Source organism: Sciurus carolinensis, chromosome 12 (genome assembly GCF_902686445.1).
Source record: "Sciurus carolinensis chromosome 12, mSciCar1.2, whole genome shotgun sequence".
Classification (NCBI taxonomy): domain Eukaryota; kingdom Metazoa; phylum Chordata; class Mammalia; order Rodentia; family Sciuridae; genus Sciurus; species Sciurus carolinensis.
In genome coordinates this window covers 95580909-95605015 of record NC_062224.1, presented here as the reverse complement: position 1 = coordinate 95605015, position 24107 = coordinate 95580909, and the positions used below count along the sequence as shown (strand labels likewise).

At 33.0% G+C, this 24107-nt stretch overlaps 1 long non-coding RNA gene across 1 annotated transcript in view; it reads right to left on the bottom strand.

The window, feature by feature from the left end:
* The window catches only part of LOC124961144 (uncharacterized), a 64259-nt gene that overhangs the window by 18669 nt on the left and 21483 nt on the right, over positions 1 to 24107 (bottom strand). Inside the window, exon 2 of the long non-coding RNA XR_007104244.1 lies at positions 2370 to 2479. This is a non-coding gene — a long non-coding RNA (uncharacterized LOC124961144). The remainder of the gene's footprint in view (positions 1 to 2369; positions 2480 to 24107) is intronic.

Sequence of the window (24107 nt, the reverse complement as noted above, 5' to 3'; positions counted from 1 at the left end):
CTTACTAAAAAATCTGATTGAGTCGTCTGCACCAACACACACCTAATTCTTACGGGCAGAGAAGAGTTGAGAGTAAAAGACATTGGGCATCATGTAAAAACACTAGCCTTAAGAAAACTCGGTATAGATTTAATAATAACAAGCAAAATAGAATTGTGTACTATTAATCCACACTAGAAAAAAAGCTGCACTTCACAAAACAGACATTGCAAATAGGTAGCAAATATATGAAACACACACACACACACACACACACACACATAAAGATACACACACATTTTCAAGCTCATGAGTAACAAAAATGTAAATTGTCACCACTATGAGAAACCATTTCAAACCTAGTAACGAAATTTAAAATTCTGAAAATGTTTTTGAGGCTCTGAAGAAAAGGATGATATTCTCTTTATTTATAAGCTGGTGTTTAAATCACTATGACCTTTTATAGGAAACAGCCTTTCTTTACTCTGAAAAATTGAAGGCTAATTTTATTACTATAATTGTGTGACCCATCAATTCTACAGCTAGCTATATACTGCAGACAACTTGAAAGAAGCACCTGGAATTAAAATGTCATTATAAGTAGACTTGTTCATATAAGCAAAAAATTGAAAACACCCAAATATGCATTCATGGATGGAAGGAATAAATGATCTGAGGGAAAATACTGTAAAGAAATGCAAACGGACAAATCATAGTCATGTTTCAAATTAGCACCTCTCAACTGGGGACCTGGGAGCCTCTGTAGATTCCTGAGATTCTTCCAGACGTCCAAGAGAGAAAAGAGAACTATTTTCTTGATATTACTTAGGGATATCAATAATCTTTTGTCTCTCATCTTCTAATAAACATATAGAATGTTTTTTAAGTACATGCCATGTGAGTACTTCATTTCTTCAAAGGTGAATGGATGTGTACTCATGTATTGGTAATATTTTGAAATTTTCAGCTTTTATTTTCAATATGATTATGGTTAAGAAGCTCATGTCAAAATTGTGTTTCTTATACTGGATTGGCATGTGAACCTTGACTGCTACTTTCTCTCTCTATGACTGACATCCACATTTCATCTTGTAATGGGGAAGATAAAATGTACAGTCATCACACTGAATGCTCTACACATGAAATTGATGATTATTACTCAAATTCAGAAAAGTAAGTGAAGTTTGTTTTAAAGTATTTGACCCTAAACGTGTTTGCATTGTTTCTAGCAACTAAGATGTACTTAACTTATGGCAAACAAACACCTTAGAATTATTTATATAACATAGTAACATTGAGTTCATCCAAAAGTTTGTTCTACTATGTGAATATTGTTATGGTTTCAATCTAATAATGCATTCAAGCTAAATTTTCACTAAAACTCACTAGCTTGCAAATTAATGTTTGTTTTCCACAAACCAACTCTTTCTTCTGTTGGTTGTTCAGTCTATGGGCTCCTGACATTTCTTAGCTAAAATGTTTCTGGCATACTTATGTGGCTTTAGCTTAGGTACAGATAAAAAGAAAGAAATAACTCTTTGATGTGTTACTTAGTTGAAGACAGAGGATTTAAAGGTGGGTACAGACATATAAATAATACATTTTAAACATAGGGATTTTGTGATAAGCATGCTTATGATTTCTAAACGTTATTCCTAAACTATGTCATATGGATCAGCTTCACATGACTGTAACCACCTAGAGTCGTAACTGTCAAGACCCTCTTCTGTTATTAAGTCCCTGATGACTTATACTCTGTGCAATACCAGATCTGTCTGCCTCTCCTTTTTCAGTATTACAGCACCTCAAAATTGTTTGTTATACATTAGGTATTGTTTGTTCTAGAACAAGCACAAATCACATACATTTTACTGCCTTACTTTAATTAGAACCTTGAATCTTATAGTAGGTTCATTAATATAATTTCAAATTAATTAAGGGAACATATAAAAGAATTTAGCATAATTCCTAGAACATATAGGAGCTTAAGAATGTTCTGTAAAAATCAAATATTAAATTCATGATAATTTAAAAAAGAAAGATATCAAAGACCTATTAATTCTTCTTAAGTATTTAGTTTTTATACCTGTATTTACTTATTTACTGAACGTTCACAAGATCTCTATTAAATAATAGATTATTACTCATACAGCAGCTTAGTGCCAGTTCCCTGGACTCTAATCCCCATGGGATGATTGATAAAAGTCTGATGCTAAACTACACATGCACTGAGGCTGAATCCAGAGGAATCCCAAAGTTGGGAGATGGAAGGCCTATTTAGAGACACTGTCACTGTGTCTCTTCTTCTGTTTAGAGAGAAAGGGACCTCAGATTTAAATACAAATAAATCCTCTAGAGGAAAGATAAGAAATTCCCCAGGTTTTTCTTACCTTTCCAGAGGTAGGAGAGATAATAATTGATGACTATCTGGAAGAATTTGCTGCATCTTACTTCCAAGGCATTTTCTTTACACATCTTCTCACATGCATTTTAGTCAGTCCTAATTGTACAAAAGATGAAAATATTAGTGTTGTATTTTCTCCTCACTAAAATTATACTACAAAATAATTAGAAATGCATAATCACATTTATGGACCTGGATCTTTCCAGAGCATTATGGAGTCATTCATAGTAAATTGAAGCATTTTATGATCTAGATGAACAGTAAAACTGCTCAATTTAGCCCCATAGTTCACATGAAAACTCTAATGTCCAGAGATACATAAAAACACAAAAATTTGAATAGTCCCAAGTTAAATATTTATAAGGAAAATTCACTTAATGCAAAAGTCTGCATTCTTATAATTACCAATTCAGAAATATGTATTGAATTTACATTTACAACTTAAAATCATGAAGGTCATCTTATTCCAGAAAGATCTTCTACCCCTTCAGAGCTTAACAACTAATGCACTGAAATTTTCTGAAATTAAGTGTGCCGATACATGCAATATGAACATTTGCATTTCTCATGTTGGAAAAGTACTATTGTAAAGAGAATTTCCATATTAACTGATAAATTTTCTAGCTTTTTTTTTTTTTTGTCAGTGGTAGGTATTGTGCTCAGGGTCTTCCACATACTATTTGAGTTCTCTAACTGAAATTAACATTTTATATCAATGTAAATCAATTGAATCACAAATGTAATATAGGCTTAAGATTAGAGAAATTTTTTGACCAAATGCATGTTGTCAAGCTTAAAAATGTGTTAAGAATGTTTATATTTTATAGTCTAGCATTTTCATTTTGTGAATTTATTTAGTGTTATGGTTTGGGTATGAGGTGTCTCCCAAAACTCTAGTGTGAGATAATGCAAGAAGATTCAGAGGAGAAATGATTGGGTTGTGAGAGTCTTAACTCAATCAGTGATTTAATCCCCTGATAGGGATTAACTGAGTGGTAAGTTAAGTGGTAGGGTGGTGACTGGAGGAGGTGGGTATTGGGGTGTAGCTTTGGGGTATATATTTTGTATCTGGAGAGTGGAGACTCTCTCTACTTCCTGATGCTGCAAGCTGCTTCCCTCTGCCATGCTCTTCCACCAAGATATTCTTCCTCACCTGGAGCCCTGAGGAATGGATCCGGCCTTTTCTGGACTAAGGCCTCTGAAACAGTGAGCCTTCAAATAAACTTTTCCTCCTTAAAATTGTTCTTGTCAGATCTATTAGTCATCTCAGCAAAAAAAAAAAAAAAAAACTGACTAAAACATATAGTATTTCTTTGGAATATTATTTTCCTACAACAAAATAACATTTACTGTTTAATGCATTTAAAGTTTGTAAATTTCTTCTGAATCATCACAAATGCTTAATTAGTACACAATGTTAGTACGAAAAATTATTCTCATTGTACATTTATATTTAATATATGAGGCAAATACTTGATTATTTAGATATCTAAATATCTAACAAAACAAGATTAAATAAAAGAACTTGTAGAAAGCATTTCTATCTTCAATATTAACATGGTTTCTTAATTTTAATTATATAGAGATGCTCATGATACAAAGTGATATTTTATTTAGTCCTGATGTTTAGAATTCCATCAGTTTACTTTTAACTTTTTCAATATTGTACTTTGTCTTCTCTACATCTTATACTGGGAATGTACTTTTGGTGCTTATCTATCACAAAAATGGTGGGCTTTTTAAACCCAATTAGTCTGACTCTGTATATTATTTTCCATAGGACATAACAATGTATCCTTCTGAGACACATTCTCCAAGTTTATCGTTTATCTCTTACACCTGTAGGGACTCTGTGGGAGGCAGTTTAATTCTATCATTCCCATAAAATCAGAGAGCTTCCATCCCTTAGGTTAAATATTAAGTAAATCATTAAAAGGATAAAGACACAGAGCTTGTGCTTACTAGAGTCAGTGCATAAATAAACATGAGGAACTTAAAAGGAAAATCCTCAGGGTTCAGGATGTTAGGAGGTATTTAACAGTAAAAACCTGTTATTAACAAAGAAAACTTCTTTAGAACAGCAGGGTAGCCTATTTTAGTCACTCAACTGAAAATTGTTCTTGACTAGTCAAAACCTCTGTTCCTACAACCAGAGACATGCTTTAAGGAGGAGGAGAGGAAGTAGAGGCCAGGACCATACATCTCTCAGGAGGTGAAGCAGGTATTGGATAGGTCATGGCACGGAGAACTATAATCTTCTTAACTTTAACACTTATGTGAATCTGTGCAGTGGTAGTTGACCCAGAAATATCAGAGCAATGTTTTTTTTTTCAAATTCAATGGAGAATATCACTTTCTACTTAGAGTTTTGATGCTTTAGGAACAGGGTGGGGCAGAGTTACAATTTGCATGTAGTGAGTCATTTTGTAATTACAACATTCTTAAAGGTGGGCATTTATTTATATATTTATTTATTTTATTTATCATTTTTTACAGACTGTATTTTGATTCATTGTACACAAATGGGGTACATCTTTACATTTCTATGGTTGTGCACAATGTAGATTCAATCATACATGTACATAGGGTAATGAAGTCTGTCTCATTCCACCATTTTTCATAACCCCCTCCCTCTCATTTCCCTCTACATAATCTAAAGTTCCTCTATTCTTCTCTCCATTTTAGAGATGAGAAACCCCAGACAAAAGTACATTTTCTTGGGTCACACAATGATAAGTAGGAAAGAAAGATATCTATATTTGGCACTATAATGGGATAAATATACACTGTTCTCATTGTGAGGAAAAAGTTGAGTCTGGTAAAGTATGATTTAAAGTTTTGATGTGCTACTATTGACCTATAATAATTTTAAACCACAAATTAAAAATTAAATTAAAATAATTAAAAATAGTCATTTAAAAACCCAGGAAGGACCACCTTCCCCCACACCCAGATAAGAAACTAGCCTCAAAAAACCTAAGTAGGAACTGGAGCCATTACCTATCTGAAATAAGAAAACACTGAAGGAGGGTTTTGAAGACAAAGGCTAATATCAAAAATGGTCAGAGGTTTTTTAAATTATACTTTAATCATTCAATATTATAAAGGAACTCAAATTTCGGAAACTCAGAAAATGTCAAAAGTAAGAACTGACACATTCTATAGGACACATTCTATCTGAATAAATCTGAAGGAGCAATATTAATCAGAATGTAAGTACTATAAAATAAAGGAAGTATTATAAGTAGGATTACTAAGTTATTATGCAATTTGTCAAAAAATTTATAACACTTAGCTAACAGGTATATATTAAGGAAGTTTCAAATATAAAGCAGCAACCGATTGAGCTAAAGGGGTAAAGTGTAATTTCACAGGATAGCAAATGTTCAACATGATTTCTCACTCATAGGTGGGTAATTTGGAAAAATACAGGCTCCTGAACTCAAATATTTGAGACTTCATATGTTTATGTGCATAGGGAATGTATAAGAGCAAAACTTTTATTTCAAATATCAGATACTTGTTATCCTCAAAAACATATTCTTAGACCACTAGAAATGTCAAATAATAACTAAAATATATCAATTGAATAATATTAAAAAGATTTTAACTACTCATATGAAAAAACTATTGAAATTTGAACTAATTAATCATGATTTGATGAATTCATATTTGATTCAGAAAAAGCAATACTCTGAATGTATTAAGTCTTAAAAGAGAAGAAAGGATGGCAGTTGACAAGGAAGATTCTAAATTACAATATTAAAAACAAATAAAGCCCATTTCCCTGTCATAGAAGAAAAGAAATATGTACAGATGTCAAACTGCAGTAAGGAAAAACACAAAAGCAAAAGCACAGGACCAAAGGCTTGTTTTTGAAAAGGAATAAAAAATATTGCTTAGTTGACCATGAAAGAAAGAGCAAAGGTCCAAACAGAAATAATAGATTGTGTTTTTTGGTTTTTTTTTTCTAGTTCTCTAGCTTTCCTCTTCTAGTCTGTTCCAAACTACCTCAGCCTCTTCATTGTTGTACTCAGATATGGCTCTAATTTTTTTAATATACTCAATGGAAAGATAATAGAATTGCCAGGATATATATGCATATACAAACATTCACCCAGGGGTGTGTGTATGTGTGTATATGCGTGTGTGTGTGTATTAAAAAATCTTCCATTAAAAACACTCTCAACAACAACATACAAGCAATGCAATCTTAAAAATGGGCCAAACACCCTAACAGACACCTTAATAAGAAAGATATGTAGATGATACATAAACATATAAAAATAGACTCTCCACATATCATTGGAAATGCAAATTAAAACAATGTTATACTGGTACATACATATGAGAATGACCAATGGTCAAAATCTGGAATACTGACAATATCAAATGCTGGTAAAGATGTAGAAAACCATGAATGAGTGCTCTCTCTCTCTCTCTCTCTCTCTCTCTCTCTTTCTCTGGTACGAATGTGAAATGGTGCAATCACTTTGGAAGACAGTTTGGCAATTCATATAAAACTAAACATACCAACAGACAATTACAATATGACCCACAATTGTGCTACTTGGTATTAAGCTAAAGAAGTTGAAAACTTACATGAACATGAGACACTGAACATGGATGCTTATAACAGTTTTATTCATAATTGCCAAAAATTAGAAGCAACCTAGATATCCTTTAGTAGGTTAATAGATAAATAAATTGGTATATCTGGACAGTGGAATATTATTTAGCACTAAATAATGAGAAGTTATCAATCCATGAAAAAGCATATACAAATCTTAAATGCATACTTTTAGGGACAGAAATCAATCCCAAAAGGCTATATATTGTGTGATCCCAACTAAGGGGCCTCCCGGAAAAGATGAACTTTGGAGAGAGCAAAAAGGTAAGAGGTTGTCAGGGGCTGCAGTCAGGGGAGGGAGGCAGGGGACAGAAGTCTTAAGGTATGGAAGCTACTGTTTTTAGAACCATAATGTTGGATACATGTTATTATTTATGTATTCAAACACATAGAATACACAACACCAAGAGTGAGCCCTAATGTAAATGTTGTACTCAATCATGTTATGATTTGTCAATGTGTCTTCATTAATTGTAACAAATATGGAGGCAGCTTTACAAGTGCAAGGAAACAGAGTCTATGGAAAATTCCTTATTTTCCTTTTAATTTTGCCATGTATCTAAAATTGCTCCTTAATAATGCCTTTATAAAAAATAAAAAATACCCACTTACTCATAATATTTACAATGGGCTAAATATTTTCTCTTCTATTGTATTCCATTTTACTTTTTAAAAATACTACCTATGACCCACTAAACTGATCTGAAAACATGCAAATATGTAGTCACCCTTTTTTGTAATTCGTCTAAAATCTCAGTCGCAAACATTTTATTCTAGAACCTTCACTCCTGTCTCTCCAGCTCGTTCCCTTTACATACACCACTCCAACAAGTATTTATTTATTTCTCCCAAGTAGGGGAGATTTCCACTATTGATTCAAAACCTTCACATCTTCATATCCACATAAGACCAAATTTAATTGCACAATCTTATTCCTGTATGTGTGATGAACTATCTTGTTCTTCTCTGTTCCCTGTATCTATCTGGAAGGATCCCAAGTTTTGCCAGATAAAATTTTTAACTTATTCTGTGCCTGTACCTATGCATGTGTGTTTGCTGAAACAAAAACACATAAATATTCTTAGATTCATGTTCAATTCTAAAGCATTAACTTTGAACATTATTACTACATTATCAAATGATAACCTTTTTTCTTAATCAAGACAACAGAAAACCTCTGATGAGGACACCCCAAAACTGCCATCACCATGTCTACCTGCTTAAAATCTCTGCATTCTTCCTAATGTTATCTATAAACACCTTATTTCTTATCTGTATGCCAAACTTGACTCATATGCACTAACTATTCTTACTCCAATCAATTATAGGTTTTAGAGTTTTTTCCTTTCCTCTACTAAAGAAGTGTCAGAGTTTTGTTAGTCTTACAATTAATACTTCAAGTAAATAAATAAATTGTTATCGGGAATAATCTGCAATTAATAAAGTGAAAAGTAGAGGAATTAACATTTATTGATCAGTTTTCAAAGTGTGTATATGCTGAGGTTTTTCAACACAAAATATGTTTCTTAAATATGAATAGCATGGCTTAAAGATTGAATAGCCTAATTTTAGAAAGGATGAATTTGTTCAGTGAAATGCTCACTTTATTTGAACATTTTACCCCAGAGCTCTCTCATCAGTTCATTTTAATAATGTCACGGCAAGCAATCAATGTGTTGTCTCCATGTTAATGGATGGAAAACTTGTCCCACCTCAGAATGCAAGCATATGATTTTATGATTTGGAATCTACTGAGATATTGCAGTAAAATTATTGATGTTCCCATCAGTTTGAGCCTAAACCTATAATTAATATCTTGTTTCCTGTCATTTCGATGGAGATAATCAAATTCTAAGCTAATTAGAGATAAGATATAAATTACTATTCAACATAAAATAAAATCTGGTTTTAGAACAAAAGATTTTCAGAAGTTAAAAAAATAAGTTCTCAGGCTGGGACTGTAGCTCAGTGGCAAAGCACTTGCCTAACATGGGTGATGCACTGGGTTTGATCCTTAGCAACGCATAAAAAAATAAATAAAGGCATGTTGTTCATCTACAATTAAGAAAAAAAATTTTTGAAAAAAGTGTGTTCACAATACTTGAGTTATGATTTAGGAAAGTTTCCCTTGAAAATATGAAACACATTGCTTACTTTCTTATACTAACATGATGCACAAGAAAACACAATTTATTATCCATTAAAATAACCATTAACTAGTGATGTAATCTGTCAGCAATCACAATCAGTGCTTTGGTGACTTTTAATTTTCACTTTGGATAATTTTGTGGTTTCACTAGCAATACATTCATTCACGACTGGAAAATCTTGTGTTCTGTCTTAAAGCCTTGTCTGTTCTGTATGCTATGATAACAGTTTCTAATATGTTTAATATCAGTTTTCACTTTGATTTAATTAGATATCTTATTTATATATACCTGCTCATACAGAAAATATAATTACTTTAAACTCATTAAAACATTTAGATTAAGCTACTTGGCATTATTTCAGTTTTTAAATATGCTATATTTTGTTTGTTTCCCTTTCTTCTGAACGTTAGCTTTAAAAAAAAATTCAAGCTTGACAGACAAAATATGTGTGTGTTTTATTCTTCTTTCACTGTCTTATGGGGATTATTGACTTCAATGATATTTAAGTGAAAAGATGTATATATGCTTTAAACAATGAAACAGTGTTTTGTGTTTGTTCTATATTACTATTTTGTTCCTAATTAGTCTGTAAGAAAAAATAATTTGAAAAGAAGAAACCAAGGAGACAAGTTCTTGATTTGTACCTACTGAACAACCTGATAATTGATTAAATACACATACATCTAACAGAACGCACACACACACACACACACACAACACTACCCTGATGCCTTCTACCTAATAAACACTGCAATTAATGTTTGACTGTTGCATGGGTGACAGGAGATTATAGTTCATCTCTTTCTTATCCTCTAGATAGTGTGTCAACACTCTTTTTTTGGAGGTCTAGCTGGAGGATGCAGGTGCAAGCACAGCTGAAGGTAGGCTGTTTTTCACTTGCCTGGTAAATATAATAATCATATTGGTTAATGAGAGATGAAGTAATATGATTAGGGAGCTTAAATTTGGACTTTGTTGAAGTTAATGCATTAAGTATCTGCAAAATTGAATGTTAAATGTGATCTGTTTATAAACTTGTTACTGTATTGACCAACAAGATTTATTTACATGATTATTAAACCAAGTACATGTTTTGTCCTCTCTTACGTATAGTTTTGTTTAAAAGTTTGTTTTGTTTTTTCCAACACAGAGACTTTCTCAGAAAGTCTTCAGTGAACAACACACACCCACACAAACAGACACTCATGAATGACCCATGCATATATGTGAACATATATATATTTTTTCATACAATAGGATGGCCGTATGCAGGCATCAATGTGTGTTTTTGGATGGCCAGTGTAATTATACATATTGTATTAACCAATAATTTTAGAGAACTAAATTAAAGTTTGAGTTATTAATTTCTCCTTGTTATATAGTAAAAAATATTTTATTAAAGAAAAAAGTGAGTTGTAGAGAAAGAGCTTAGTTGTTAAACTCTTAAACTACTTGTGATTTTAGGCTAGATGCTTTATAGGAATTCAGAATTTTTTCATGGATTATTTATTCGTCATTCATATAATCTTTATAATCCATCTTAATATCATGAGCTGTTTTTATTGTTATTTTAAAAATAGGAAATATTTATTTTCCTGTGCAAGTAGGTAATTGCTATCACCCTAAATTTCTGAACTGTCATTTTAAACAATCAACAAATAACATTATCTCTTGAATATGCTATAAGTCATTTGAAAACATACTTAATGACTCTTCTTCATTTTCTGCTATGTTGATTGTTAACATAAGCATCTGTCCAGATACTGCCTGTTGCCTGAACTGAAAGGGGCAGATAATCCTAAACACAGTTATGTTAAGTACGTATTTATTCCTCTGCTAAGTATTTTTTCTTTTTTGCTACCTTTTAATGTGATCTTGGTAGGTAGGTAAGTAGATGATAGATAGATAGATAAATAGATAGATACAGAGCTATATACAGAAATTCTCTTCCTTGTCTTGAAACATATTTATAAACTCCAATACTCCAATTTCAGAACACTTATCCTTAGCCTTAAACTTGTTAGGTAATAGTGAGTAGTTTTGTTAAAAATTTTTAATCTGTAAACTTTTCCTCCAGTTTTCTTCACTTTTGTGTTTCCTTCAGAACTACTTTTCAGGAGTTTTCCTGAAAAGATAACATGGAGATGAGACAACATTTTTAGGAACTATCTCTGTGAAATTGTATGGGTTTTTCATAATCAAATATTGCTTTTTTTGTTTATCATTTCCCCTTTGTCTTAATCCATCCAGACTGCTGTGGTAAAATACCATAGACTGGGTAGCTGATAAACAGTAAAAATTTGTTTCTCACATTTCTAGAAGCTGAAAACTACAAGATCAAGGTATGAACAGATTTGATATCTGCTCGGGGACATCTCACTGTAGCCTCACATGGCAGACAAAGGATGAGGTAAATTCTGAGGCTCTTTTATAAGGAAACTAATCACTTTACTAAGAGTTCCACTCTCATGACTCCACCACCTCCCAAGAGTAATATCATTACATAGTATTATCACATAATACCATCACATTGGTGATAAGGTGAATATATGAATTTTGGGTACATGCAGCCTTCAGACTACAGCGGCCATACCTCCACTTTTAGTGTTATTGACTACTCATTACAGAAGTTACAACACATCTTGAAACAGAAATGTAGCTTACATTTTAAATATTTTAAAACCAAATATGCACTCAATTCAATCTATTAACTGGAACCTAAATTTTTAGGTCCAGAGTTAGAATTTCAGATGTTTAAATATTCATCACAAACATTTCCAATATTCATAATTTTTATTTAACAAGCCTGTTTTGTATAAATTGTTTTAATTTGTTCAACAAATATGTACAGACATACTGCATTTTGTTGTGCTTTGCCTTGTTGTATTTCATAGTGACTGTGCTTTTGACAAATTGAAGATTTGTAATGACTATGTTGAACAAATATATTGGTGTGTTTTTCCAATAGCATGTGCTCACTTTATGTCTCTGTGTCACATTTTGGTAATTTTAATAATGTTTTAAAACTTTTCCCTTATCATCATGTCTGTTATGATTATTCATAATCAGCAATCTTTGATTTCACTATTGTAATTGTCTTGGTTACCTCAAACCACAATAATCAAAGGTGGAAAACTTAACCAAAAATAAACGTTTTAACTGCTTTACCAACTAGTCATTCAACAATCTCTTTAGATTTTCCTAGGGCTTCCTTATTCTGAGACCTGACACTATTGAAATGAGACTAATTAATTACCACATGATGGCTTCTAGGTGTTTAACTGAAAGCAAGGGTTGTACATATCTTACTTTAAACCAAAAGCTATACATAGATTAAACCTAGAGTTATAGTCTTCAATTCTGTGAAGGCAAAGAGAGGCGAGGAAGCTAGAGGAAAGGTATAGGCTAGCAGAGGTTGGTTCATGAGCTATAAGGAAAGACACCATTTTCTTAATATAAAAGTGTAAGAGGAAGTGTCAAGTGCTGGAGAAGCTGCAGCAAGCTATCCAGAAGATCAGCTAGGATAACTGATGAAAGTGGGTGCACTGAGCAATAGATTTCCAATGTTGACAGAACAAACTTCTACTGGGAGAAGAAACCATCTAAGACTTTCATAGCTAGAGAAGTCAGTGCTGAGCTTCGAAACCTCAAAGGACAGGCCAACTCTCTGATTAGGAGCTACTGGAGCTGGTGACTTTAAGCTGAAACCATTACCTCTTTTCCACTGTGAAAACTGTAGGGTCTTTAAAATTATATTAAATCCACTCTGCTTGTGCATTATAAATGCAATCACACAGCCTGGATGACAGCACATCTGTTTACATATGGTTTACTGAATATTTTAATCCTACTGTTGGGACCTACTTCTCAGAGAAAGAAAAGGTTATTTTTAAAATATTACTGCCCACTGGCAATGTACCTGGTCATAGAAAGAGCTCTGATGGGGATGTACAGTGAAATTAATGTTTTCCTGCCTACTAACACAATATCCATTCTGAAGCTGTGGGTCAAGGAGTAATTCTGACTTTCAAGTCTTATTTAAGAATTACATTTCATAAAGATATAACTGCCATAAATACTGATTCCTCTGATGGGCCCAAGCAAAGTAAATTGAAGATTATTCTAGATGTCATGAAGAGACCTTAAAATTCCTAAGAGTAGCCAAAATACCTACATGAATACATTTTTGGAAGAAGCTGATTCCCATCCTCATGAGTGATTTTGAAGGGTTCTAACTGCATAGGAAGTAACTTCAGATGTGGTAGAAATAGCAAGACAATTAATATTAAAACCAGAGCCTGAAGATGTGACTGAGTTGATACAATTTCAAGAAAAAAATCTAACAGATGAGGAGTTGCTTCTTATAAATGAATGAAGAAAATGACTTCTTGGGATGGAATGTACTACTGGTGAAAATGCTATGAACATTGTTGAAATGCAAATAAAGAAGTTAGAATATTCCATATACATAGTTGATGAAGCGCAGCAGGATTTGAGAGGATTCATTCCAATAATGAAAGAACTTATGTAGTAGGTAAAATAAGATCAAATACCAACACATGCGATGGAAGAAAATCTTTCATTAAAGGGAGTCAATCAATGTCACAAACTTTGTTGTGATCTTGTTTTAACAAATAGTCATTACCATCCCAAACTTCAGCAATAACCACCCACCCTGGGCAGTCAATAGCTGTCTAAAACACAGCTAGATTCTCCACCAGCAAGAAGATTACCACTCACTGAAGGCTCAGATCATCATTAGCATTTTTTAGCAATAAATTATTTTAATTAAGGCATGTATGAATTTTTAGACATAATGAGGTGCACACTAAATAGACTACATATAGTGTAGTTTTATATGCAGTGGTAAACCAAAAAAAAAAATGTGTGACTTGCTTTATTACCATGTTTGTTATATTAGGTGGTTTCAAACCAAATCTAAAATATCTCTTGAGTCTGTTTGAGTTTCTTTTATATCCCAGTCACTGTTGTTGTTTATTGTGAATAAACATAAATGTGTTTCCTTCATGCAATTCCCATATTAAAAGGAGAAATGGACAACAAATGAATTTCAAAGTAAATATGTAATATGTCACATGGGGATAATTTTTATGATAAAAAATAAAACAAGGGACTTATGATTCATGGTAATTACTATTTTTTAACAGATGGCAAGGCAAGGCCTGTCTAAGAAGATGTAATTTTAGCAGAACATAAATAAATGAAAAATATAAACTAGACAAAATTGTAATAGTGTACCAGATCAAGTAAGTAACAAACATAAATGTTATGAAGTAGGAATAAGTTTGTCATGATAGATGAATACCAATGTCATTGTGACTAGAATATAATAAATTAGTAAAACCAAGGAGATAATGAAATCAAGATTTTTTTGGTTGCAGTTGGCATTAAAGATAGGATGTTTTCCTATTGGAGCACTTATTCTATACTGGAGCATATTTATTATCTGAAATCCTTCTCACTGAATCCTAGCAAAGGACTTGTGGGTTCATATAAATATCTCCACACATTTCTAAACATATCATGGCTTATTAATTCTGCTTTCTATTGACACCCAATAAATCATCTTTAAAATAACCATAATAGTATGATAGCTTTGCATTTGGAACTTTGTATTACATGAAATAAAGTCATTTTGGGGTCTTTCAGGGCTGTGTAAAAATTTGTATATATATTTCTATTTTATAATTATAAATTCAGTAAATTTACATGTACTTGTTATATTTTGAAAAAAATAAACCAAGTCATTTTGTAGAGAAGAGTCTAATGGAGAAAGAGTGAAAGGAGAGTAAAAGTTGAGAAGTAAATGCCATGATGCAGGGAAGAAAAAATTGAACTTACATGGCAGCATTGGCAGTATTAAGAAGAAAAGTACTAGAGAAAAAGCAAACAAATTTCCTGAGCATCAGAATATTGATATAGAATGGCCAGTGTAATGTCTTAGTGTTTGAACACAGAAGGTAAGTAATACCATCACTTACTAATATTACCATATGAGAAAGTGTTTGGTAGAGAAATTAGGAGTTAATATTACATTGAAATGCTTATATATCTTGTAGTAACACCAAGTTGTTTTGTGTGTATGAGCCTGGTATTCCAAGGAAAGATCAAGAGGGAGAAATCATCTTAGAAATTTCAAATAATAATTGGTATATATAAATCCATGCAACCAGGGAAGTACAGGGTTAAACTCCTCAAGGAGTTATGAGATAGTGCAATCAGATGCACCTGGGGAATGAGTCTCTAAATGAAAGCAGGTACAAATCCCTTGCATTATAGATGTAAAAGGCAGAATACATAGCTACAGATAGAGGTAGGTTGGCATCATCTGGAAGGTAAAAAGAAAAAGTGGAATTACCTTTGAGGTTTCCTTAAATAACTCTTCAAAAAAAAAAGTTGTCATTAAGCCTTACAAAATGGGAGAAGAGGAACATCAGAAGTCTAAAGAGAAAGAAGAAATGGTGAAAGCCATCCAGGAGAGTGAGAAAATCCTTCAGCTATGAAAAAATGCTTATTTAAGAGCACATGGCAATTATTTGAATTTGGTGTAATTTATTTCAAAAAAGGTATCATGCATATTTTTCTTCAGTCATGATCACGTGCTTGCAAGTCTACAGTTGATTGACAGTACATTTTAAACTGGAATTGGGGTTTTGCCAAGCAAGTATGGATATAAGGGAAAAAGGGCAAGAGATCTAAGGATTTAATGCAAGGTATTGATTATATAATGACTGGTTATACATTTTAAGCCATATGATCATTAAATGAGAAATTGTATAATATGCACTGTGCAGAGGGTGGGGAAATCAGTCATCTGGGTGTCTTGATGGGGAAGATTTGCTGAATTGAAAGAACTTAGAAGTAAGCAAGAAAGAAGGCAGATAATGGTCAGAGAATGAAATACTTGAAAATAAGCTCTGGGAATAGGCATCGTTAACAGTCATCATGGCTAAACATGAAAAGTGAACTAGGTCACATGGGTGAATAAACATAATGAAGGGAGAGGCTTTCAGGAAGTAGAAGGGCTGAGCTTTTAGATGTAGATAAGAAGGGAAACCCACACATGCACACACTCCTTCTCACACATTTGCACTTTGAGCCAATGCTTTAGAATTTAATAACAATAGAGAAATACTAACTACAGAAAACTATAACCAAAAAAAGTAACCAAGATAAAATACAAAGTCATGTGCCTTTAGAAGAATTGCTTTTATGGGTCAAAGGGAAGAACAATATTGCTAAAGAAGGGGCCAATGCATGCAGCAACTTGGATGGATCTCAAAAAAGTTATGCAGAGTGAGAGAAGACAGATCTTCAATCCTCCCGCCCCAAAAGTTAAGTGGTTAGTGTTTATTCCGATTCTATAAGATTCTAGAAAATAATAATAAATAAATATAGTGACAGAAATTTGATCAGTTTTGCCCATGACAGAAAGGGTTGGGAGGCAGAAATTGTATAGGTACAGAAAGTTTCAGAGGCAAAAGTTGTGCATTTTCTAAATGTAGAGGACGTCTCAGGGGTATATATATTTATATATACCAACCCCTATACATACACACTTTTGCTTTTTAATTAAAATATAGCATGTCTATTTTCCAGATCACTTATCTCATCATGTTTAATAGCCTCTTACAACACTTGATATTATATAATTTATTGGAGGAGGTTATCTTGAGTCCAGAGTTTTGCTGCCACCTCCAATACTGATTATAATACCCTTTTTGATATATTTTCATACATTTTATTTCATTATTTTTGTTTTGTTCAGTTCAGGTTTTGGAATTATATTAAGGCAAAGGTAGATCATACAACACATGAATTACATATATTAGTGACTTAACCAAACTTTAGTTAATATTTCATTCAGTTAATGATACTGAGTGGGGGAACAAAATAGAGGGAAGCTCCCTTCGTCTTGTCATTTAGGAGCTTTTGGTGACAAAAGTCTCTGTTATCATGTCTCTATCTATCTATCTATCTACCTATCTAACTATCTATCTATATCTTTCAAAATTTCTTTAAGAATGTCTTCTGTTATGGATTGACCAGAAGGTGAAAGAGCATGGAGGACCACTGTATTATTCAAGATTCTCTAAAGGAACAGAATCAACAGGAAGTATGATTATAAAAGGGTATTTATTAGATTGGCTTACACAACCAGAAGCTGTATAGTCCACAATGGCCATCTGCAGTTGGAGAGCTGGAAGGACCAGCAGCTGAGAAGTTCAAGACACAGAAGTCCCAGAACAGGAAGAATCAACAGTGCTACCCTAGGCTGAGTCCAAGGCTTCTGGAACTACCTGGAGAACCACTGCTAGAGTCCACTTTGGAAGAGTGAAGAAGGAAGAGTCTGATATCCTCAGATGATGGAAGCAGCAATCAAGAACCTGTTCAAGAAGAGCCAAGCTTACCTCTGCATCTGCTTCCTTTTCCTTCCAACTTTTATTCCATCCTGTTGGGCAGAGCTGTTCATGCTTAGGGAGGGTCTCCACTTCAGTTTACTATCCCACATTCCAATCATTCCTAGACACACCCTCACTGACACACCGGAAGCCTCTTAATCATGGGCATCTCTAATCCAATCAAGTTGACAATTCAAATCAACCATTACAACAACCTATTTGTAAGAGATATTTACAGATGAGACCTAAATAGCTCATTCTTCCACAGCCAGATCTCAGGCATATAAACACCTATGAATAAGGGGACAGGGAAATAAGATCTGTGGCAGCAAATCTAAACAACTTCAAACTACAGAAAAAATATACAAATCTGTAAATATTTCCCACAGTTGATACAAATTTTGGTAGGCTGTTAGTCAAAGTTTAATATATGTATTCTAACAATGTTTAACAAGTCTCATTCCTTTTAACAACCTGAGTACCTATTCTACCATATATTTTAATTAGCACTGGATATTTGTAATAGCTTAAATTTTTATCAAATATGCAATATGGGTTAAAAGTATCATGCTCATTTTAATTTGAATTTTCAGTCAACTAGTAAGTTTGTGTATGTTTTGCCTTTTAAAGAACATATGTATTTCTTATTCTGGAATTTACCTTCATGCCTTTTGTATATTTTTTTCAATTTTAACTTTTTTCTTTGAATTAACTGATACATATAAACATAAAATTGTACTTATAATTGGGTATCACATAAAGTTTGATACATGTATACATTTATAATGTTTAACTCAGACTCAAACATTTGTCATTTCTTTTTTTGTTTGTTTTTGTGGTGCTGGGGATTGAACCCAGGGCCTTGCACTCGCAAGGCAAGCACTCTACCAACTGAGCTATATCCCCAGCCCTGTCATTTCTTTATGATAAAAACTTTCTAAATTTTTTCTTCTAGCCCTTTTTTGATATTTATGTATGTTTTTCTCAATATGTACCTGAACAAGATGTAATGGGAATATTTATTCATTGTTTATCATGCATAATGCAAATATTTGAAGTCCATTTTATTGGACCTACTTCATTTAATTTATATATTCTGTGTTTCTATTATATTTCCATTAAGTTTATAAACTTCCAAAAAATCAGAAAGTGTAATTTAAATAGAATTATTCATTCATTGCTGTGACATGTGCTCCTGGTAAAAAAATTTTGCCAGGAGATGACGTGCCATCAGTAATTTTATGCTTTTTCACATCCAGGGCTTAATGACCAAGGAATACTGAAACCTTATGGATGATTAAAGAGAAACAAAGTCTGGAAATAAGAGATAGTGAATCTCTCCAGTGCCAATTGCTATTATTTAAACGTAATAAAGTTTAAAGAAATCTCTATTGTGCCCCCTAGTGTCCAAGGCTTACACTGCAGGGAAGACACCCTTCCTTCCTCAATGGCAATTTCCTTTACATTCTGGAGTAGAGGATGAGATCTCTATCTTCTCAGGGAAGTAAGTGCATGTTTCAGCAGCTTCTACATGAGCTCAAGAGGGTCCCATTCCAGGGGCCCTCTTCTCTGGTGATCTGAGTGGACATGTATCACCCGGCTCTTAGCATATCCTGAGGTGGATACTTGGATTTGGAATTTGGGGACACGATTCAAGCTGTTTTGTGACTAAGAGGGTCTTGTCTGATGGTGGTGATGGCCATCATGGGGATTGTGCCCATCTGTGGCAGGCCAACCTCTTAGGTTGCAAGTAGAGCAATGTCTCCTCACCTGTGTAGTATCACCTTGATCAGCCGTTCTCTTTCTTTTTAGAAACTAAAGTGGTATAAAGAACATCACATCAATATCACCATAATAGATATTTGTATGTCTTACTAGTACTGTGCAATAAAAAAAATACATAACATTATAATAGCAGATTTTGACCTGAACAGGGTTACATAATTTTTTAAAAAATAAAAAATAAAAATAAGCATAGATGTGAGTTTGGAGATTGTCATGACAATAAACTTTAGTAAAAGTTTCACTTAATTTTGCTGTATTCTTTTTCTTAGACATTTTTGTTGTTTTTTGCATTTATATAAGGATTATGTAATTTTTATACTTCAAAATTTAGGTACCCAACATAACAATGCCATCTGGAATATTCTTTTTCTATTCCTTGAAAACATTTTCTTGGAGTATAATCAGAAACTTGAACCATAGCTAAATCTGTGCCTACATACCTATAGAAATGCACAATGCCTAGATTTTAGAACAATGTAAGATATTCTTATCTCCTGTGAACTTTAAAGAAAAAATTGCCTAGTTATCCAAACTGGAACTTAGTTCATTCTTTGCAAATAATGAGTCTTCAAATACTTCAGGTAACTTAAAAGTGAAGTCACATTAGGTTCAATTAGTCTAATATCTTCTTGGATAGTGAACAAATTTTCTTTGAACACACATGATGGTCATAAATGGAACATATCTGCTGCCAGCAAACTTGAGTGTTTGAAATCTATATTTATTCCTTTTGAGATCTCATCAAAATAAACAAATAGGATGAGGATAAGATACTAGTTTACAAGAAACGAATAAGTTAGATGGACAGCAAAGAGAGAAAACGGACATTGCTTCCAATGCAACATATGAGATCCCTGGACACAGTAGACTGTCTTGTACCATGTATTTTTATCCTTACACTCTTATTATATGGGTTATCTTTGAAAAGTTCATTTTTCATTGCCCCATACAAGGCAAAAATTGCCTTGTGATGTTTTTCCAGTGTATTATGTTTAAAGAAGATACAGTGTTGAATATTTCCTATTGATAATTACTGATAAATACAAATACAGTTTAATAGAACATACTAAAACTGGTGCCAGTTTGCAGCATTATAACCATGACATAATGACATTCCAAATTAATGTAACCATGTCATCTTGAAAGGTTTATAAAGTAGTAAGAAGTACTTGTCAGGTGAGAAGATATTTTTTTAAAGCGAAATATCTCTAATGCTCAGTCTTTCTGTCAGTGAGTTAATAATAACAGAATGTATCCGTTCTTTGTCAATCTTCAAAAAGTTATGTTTTGTTTTGTTTTCTATTTCTTTTACAATATCTCTAATGTTCAAATATTGAAAGACAGGAAGACTTAAAATATTTAAAAATATTTAAATCCTATATTCCATCTATCTTTATGAAAATTTTGTTAAAAATGTTTGAGAAAGATTTTACCATGAGTGACCTAAAAAGATGCATTCTATGATTTGAATTGATGCATTGTGTTCTAGGAAATCTGGACAATCTCTTGTCCTGTTGCTAAAAGTGCTATTAAAACTGAGTGATGGGCAGTAGTACATAATGCTAAATTTGATAAAATATTTGTATAGTACAATTGATGCTCAACCAATAATGCTATAAAATTTTAGAATTTGATATCTATAATACCTAGCTACCTCGGCACCTGAATAACAAATTATGTAGCAAAAAAATTCATAAAACTTTAAAGTATTATAAAAAATTCAACTCTACTTGTTATTAATAAGGTCCATGTTATTTGATTTAGATGATAAGTATTTGCTTTCATGGTAGCTGAGTTAGATGCTAAAAATATTTAGTAGATAATAGGCCTTCTGTCAAAACTCATCAGATATTCTTTGAACCTATGAATTTCCAATTCATATCACCTCCTCCTGGGCTGATTAATTGAAAACCATTCAACTGAAATATTGTTGCTCTTCCCCCTGTACCACTGTTTTATACACATGATTTAACTGCATAAGGTAAAAAAATTCACTGCACATACTATTTCAAAAGTAGAGTATATAAAGTAAGTCCATATATTGAAGACCTAATTAATCAACTAAACAATCCAACTATCTTAGTAAACATATAAAAAATGCTTTCTCTGTTTTTCCTTAAAATAATCTCAAGATTTATATTTATGCATTGTCTGGTCTAATAGCTTATAGAATATATAGAACTCCTGCAGATCAATACAACAATTTACAGACCTGTCAGAGTATATAAAGGAAACTCATTTAAATTACTCAAGCACTCTTGTAGGAAGATTCCTAGCAAAAGGGAAGTTTGTCAAAGGCGCATTAAAAACATTTAATGACAATTTCCAATGAATTACAAAACAAGGTAGAAAACTCTTTTTTATAATAAAAGCAATATTCACATGAAAGTATTTCAGGTATTCAAGTTCCCAGACCTGTTAAAATTTCTATAGCTGATTCATGTAAAAGTCAATAAAGATATGTACTAAACCTCATTTTATAAATTATTGATATGTTTCATGGTTTCAATAACTTTCCCAAATGGCAAATGTAACTGATAACCAGGGTTCCTCATTTCCTATTCAGTAATCCTTTTGCTATACCATGTAAAATACTTTTGTCACATTGTACCTGTGACACATTAAATAGAATGTATGCTGGTCATCCTGAATAGAGAAAATGAACTTCAGCAGGAAACTAGGAGTGCAATGCCTGGTAAGGGCAGTTGACCAAAAACCATAGCAAAGAAGTAGTAGTAGTGTGGACAATTTAAGAAAGAAGAAGAAAAAGTGAATAGAAGAAAGGAACAAAAGAGAACCCTGCAGCTTAGTCATTTACTGTAATAGTTTGGTACTTTGTTCATTTTATAAGAAACCCAACACTCTCTGCTTGTTACAATTTCTCTCTATGTACAAGACCATAATTATCATCTTTGTATCACAATGCCAAAAGTCAGCAATAATAAATTCTAGGGTACAGCTTTTTAAAATAAATTGGCTTCTGTTCAAAGATAAAAAGCTAGCCAACTAGATTTATTACTTTTAACTCCCAAGATTCTGCCAGGGTGCCATTAGTGAAGAATAAACAAAAAGAAGGAATGGGAGGAGAAGAAAGAGAGAGAAGAGAAAGAAAGGTGGCAAAGAAGGAAAGAAAGAATAGTTAGAGTGGGTGTGAGATCAACAGTGGACTGGAGTATGTCAACACATGCAATTCTTGCAGAAAGATTTTGGAAGATTGGTGATAGATGGAGAAGAACGAATGGAATCTCACATTACACATGAGGAGATGAGAGGGGACCTGACCTGAAATCTCCCTACACTCAGGACTCACTCACGGCAGGCCATGGGGACAGTGGGAGTTGTGGGTCTGCAGGAGACTTAACAGATCGTACAGAAAATGATCTAGGAATAAACTACCTTGCAACCCCACCAGCTGCATATTTCCAAGAAGGGAATGAATGAGAGAAGAAAGAAAATTAAAGGCAGAGAGAAAGAGGATAATCAAGGTTTTTTTTTATTATTTAAGATGCAATAATCATTAAGGTAACTATTAAATACACAGAAGTATTGCTAAATTTATACCACTGATGTACAGACACTTAACAAAAATTTTACAGTAAAATGTGTTACCTGCACAAGACCATGATTGCATGAGAGTTCTTAGCATCAACACTATCCAATTGAATAATATTCTCACATTTCTAAATGGGAGTGACTTTTAGCTAATTTTTTTCAAACAAACGAATCAGAATGATCAGATATTTTTATATGGGAGGACTTAGAGGATTAGAGCAACAGTCAGCAGGTACCTTCAGTATAAAACAAGGCACAACTAAATGGTTCAATAAAATATCTGGTCATACTAGCCTATGGAGGACATATTGGCTATATGCAAAACAAAGTGAAATATACACATAGGAGTCATTTTCCATTTAAGGAAATTTAACTTTTGTCTGTAAATACCATGTATATAAAGATATTTTCTAAAAACTTGTTGATTTGGTTCTACAATTTAAATATGAACTACAACCAATAGTTGTTAACCTTGACTGAAAGGATTTAAAATAGAATGTCTGGTATCAAGGTCCAGGCCTGAGTCTCTTTGTAAAAGTGCTCTATGCTGTGATAGCCGACTCTAAGAAACAAAATAAAACATAAACTATTAACAAAATATGGCTATTAATGTTAAAGCATTCAGAAGAGAAGGGAAAAATCCATCAATTTTAAATGATAAAGAGTAAAAGGGAGATGACAGAGGCTGGGGATTTGAAAGTGAAGAGTTGTGTCACAAAAGAGGGTAGAAGTGTGCACTTTATGTTTGTCTTGGTTGGGCAAGAGTTCAGAGTTCATTTGGAATAGGACCCTTCTCTACATGTTTGTGCTAGTCAGCTTTCCGTTACTGTTATAAAATACCTGAGATAAACAATATGAAAAAAGGAAAAGTTTATTTTGGTTGAAGGTTTCAGAGGTTTCAGCTACGGTTACTTAGCCCTATGCCTCTGGGCCTGTAGTGGTACAGTATACCACTGTGGAGGATACATGACAGAGGAAGCTAGTCATCTCATGGTGGCAGGGAAGCAAAAGAGGGAAGATAAGGAGTCAGGGTCCCCATATTCCCTTCAAGGACCTGGCCCCAGTAACCTAGCATCCACCAACTAGGACCCACTTTCTGAAGATTCCACCACTGCCAATAGTGCTGCAGGAGGCTTCTTAACCCGAAGCCTTTAGCATATGGCCTTTGGGGACCATTTAAGATC